Source organism: Salvelinus fontinalis, chromosome 34 (assembly GCF_029448725.1).
Source record: "Salvelinus fontinalis isolate EN_2023a chromosome 34, ASM2944872v1, whole genome shotgun sequence".
NCBI classification, from domain to species: domain Eukaryota; kingdom Metazoa; phylum Chordata; class Actinopteri; order Salmoniformes; family Salmonidae; genus Salvelinus; species Salvelinus fontinalis.
The window spans coordinates 36512326-36515826 of record NC_074698.1 but is presented as its reverse complement, the minus strand read 5'-3'; the positions used below and the strand labels follow the sequence as shown (position 1 = coordinate 36515826).

Genomic DNA, 3501 nt, shown 5'->3' with positions numbered 1-3501 from the left:
TAAGAAAAGTTGAAGCTTGTCCGAGACTTCCAAGGCATCTACCGTCTTCGCTGTAATGAAATGATCTCTTCTGCTGCATATCGTACACTTGAACAGAAGAAATGGAACACACCGCAGCTTATTCCATTAGCAGATGACGTTAAAGAAATACACATGTACTTAGATGAAAAGCAGAAACAATACTACAACCAACTGTGCGATGAGAAAACCTCAGGAAAATGGAGCAATCTAGCAAAAGTGATACTGCCTCAGATGATTATCTTCAACAGGAAAAGAGAGGGAGAGGTGTCAAAGATGTCTATGGCAACATTTCACTCCAGGTACAAATCCCCACTTAACAAAGATGTTGCAGTGGCGCTAACAGAGGTTGAGAGACTACTCTGTGCGAATTTTGAACGCATTGAAACCTGTGGGAAGCGTGGCAGGAAGGTGCCTGTAATCCTTACTCCAGTGATGGTGGAATCTTTAGAGCTGCTTATCAAAGAGCGGTGCTCATGTGGAGTGAGCGAAGGAAATATCTACTTATTTGCCAGGCCAGGATATGATACACATTTTCGGGGGAATGACTGCATCCGCGCCTATGCCAAACAATGTGGTGCCAAGTTACCTGAAGCATTGTCATCAACTAAACTACGAAAACAGGTTGCCACCCTCTCCAGAGTGTTAAATCTCAATGATACAGAACAGGACCAGTTTGCTGACTTCTTGGGTCACGACATTCGGATTCATCGAAAGTTCTACCGTCTTCCAGAGGGAACGTTTCAGTTGGCCAAAATAAGTAAAATACTGATGGCATGTGAACAGGGCAGATTGGCAGAGTTCAAGGGGAAAAGTCTGGATCAAATAACCATCAGTCCCAGTGGTAAGTTTACCCCCAGTGTTTAGTTTAATGGCAAAAAGTTTACACTGACAATAAAAACAAAGCTTTTGTTTTGCGCAGATTTAGCTTGCCTCAATTTAGCATTCTTCTTTTGGCCATCTTTTAGAAAAAAGCATGGCTGAAAATAATGAGGCTGCAGACTCTTGTTCATCAGAGAACGACTCTGAGAGAGAGGAGTCATCTGAAAAATCCTATGAAGAAAATCTGACCGGTATGCCTATACCTTACATAGATATGGACGTATTCTTAATTACAATGTCCTTTTCGAAAAATACATGTTTTCCACTGATGTTTTCCAGGAGAGATGTCAGCGATTCGGGCCAAACAGCCAATGACCAAGGGAAAGCTGGGACAAAAGAGAGGCTCACATGGTTAGACTGTTTCCTGCTGTCTTCAGTCAGTGCATTTTCACTCTGTAGTGTCAACGTATAGTACAGTGCTGGTCCAGATCAATCCTGTCTTCATCAGTTGGTGTATTTCCAACCATGCCAGTACAGAACGGATTAGTTTGGATTGGACACAAGTCAAGACGTTAGATCTGAACTAGTGTGTCAGGATAGATGATAACACAGAAGGATTACCACACTTTACATTGTTTTTCCTGGGGGAGGGAACTTAATTTAATAAGTATTGCTTTTATTAGAAGGTTTACATTGCAAACAATTTGATGGGCTTAGATTCCATACAGATTGAGTCTGCCTTGATGTCAGCATTGCACATTCTTCTCTCACATCCTTATCTATGTAGTTATTTAGTTGGGATTGTTAGTTTAACCTCAACACACTCTGCAGATACAGCTGCAAACTTGTAGAGTTAATACAGAGATGAACACATACTGTATTGTACTCAACCTTTATTTAATGTAGTCATTCATAATGTCATCTCTTTCCAAAGGTGCCAAAGGAACAAAAAGGTTTTGGTCGACAATAGAGGTGGATGCAGTTGAAGATTCCTTGATGAATTTTATCCGAATGGGAAAAACGCCTGGAAAACAAGACTGTGAGAAATGCATTGCTGCTTCTGGCCAAGCGCTAGTAAACAGGGACTGGAGAGCAGTAAAGTTCTATGTACACAACAGAATAGTTGCAGATCAGAGAAAATAAGTGTATAAGATGCTTCTATCTTGGTGTACCTCTGAGGATTTAATGGGACTTACTTGACTTAAGCTCATAGGCAGTTGATGAATGTCCTCCATCTCACTCTGTTTGGGGGAGGTTTTCCCAGGTGGGTTGTTCACTTTTGGAGTGACTAAGGTCTCAAGAATACAAAGCCTGCTGACTTTGAATGTTACAGAAAAATAAAATACATTTTTCTAAACTATTTATCTGTTACTTGGATATAATGACTCCATTACTGAAATGGTTGTTCCAGTTTAAATACTTTACAGTAGAACTACACTACAGTAGAACTACACTACAGCCGTTGAGTTGCCATCCGTGTTGCATCATTGTGGCATTCTACATGCAATATTTTCAGTCATAAAATAGAATGAATGCATCAAATATCGATGTAATAAATGTATCACTCGTCACTTAAACAATGCCACTTTATATAATGTTTACATAGCCTACATTACTCATCTCATATGTATATACTGTACTCTATACCATCTACTGCATCTTGCCTATGCCGTTCGGCCATCGCTCATTCATATATTTATATGCACATATTTGTATTCATTCCTTTACACTTGTGTGTAAAAGGTAGTTGTGAAATTGTTACATTACTTGTTAGATATTACTTCACGGTCGGAACTAGGAGCACAAGCAATTCGCTACACTCGCATTAACGTCTACTAACCATGTGTATTTGACCAATTTGATTTGATTTGATTTGCAATGTGCGGTCTCCAGTAGGTGGTAAAACTTACAAGTGAACTTTTTTCAAGAAGTCAGCAACTTTCGGTGATTTCCTCATATTAGATTTTTTTTCTAGCTCATGAGTGTAATTTCTGTACTTCTATGATGTCTGGAAAGCAGGGTCCTAAAAAGGTATGTAAATGTGAGGAGTCCTAAATTGGTTAGAAATGCAAGACTGTGTGTGTGTGTGTGTGTTTGTGAACAAAGTGAGAGCTGGTGGATGATCCAGACCCAATAGACAGAGTGTGTTTTTCAGATTTTTTCTTCAAACAATAGAACCACACGAGAACACAAACAGGTGACATTACAACACGGCTTTTCAATTATTACAAGCAGCAAGTACACCCTGTTTAACGACACGCATCCTTACCACAAACACAACACACTCCGCTAACATGTTATTACTACGAAAATTTACTAAAACACATCCTCCAAGACAACCTGTTGTTAAACACGCCTTTAACAAGATACAGACAGCACATAGCAGAGCTCTGTTTTCTCCTTCCCCTTTAACAAGATACAGACAGCACATAGTAGAGCTGTGTTTCCTCCTTCCCCTTTAACAAGATACAGACAGCAGATAGCAGAGCTCTGTTTTCTCCTTCCCCTTTAACAAGATACAGACAGCACATAGCAGAGCTCTGTTTTCTCCTTCCCCTTTAACAAGATACAGACAGCACATAGTAGAGCTCTGTTTTCTCCTTCCCCTTTAACAAGATACAGACAGCACATAGCAGAGCTCTGTTTTCTCCTTCCCCTTTA

General features: G+C 40.0%; 1 long non-coding RNA gene across 1 annotated transcript; it reads left to right on the top strand.

The window, feature by feature from the left end:
- The first annotated feature begins 428 nt into the window (after positions 1–428).
- On the top strand, positions 429–2642 carry LOC129834037 (uncharacterized). Its single transcript, XR_008756165.1, has 3 exons — positions 429–1091; positions 1180–1251; positions 1775–2642. It is a non-coding gene; the product is annotated as an uncharacterized LOC129834037 (long non-coding RNA).
- Positions 2643–3501: the final 859 nt, after the last annotated feature.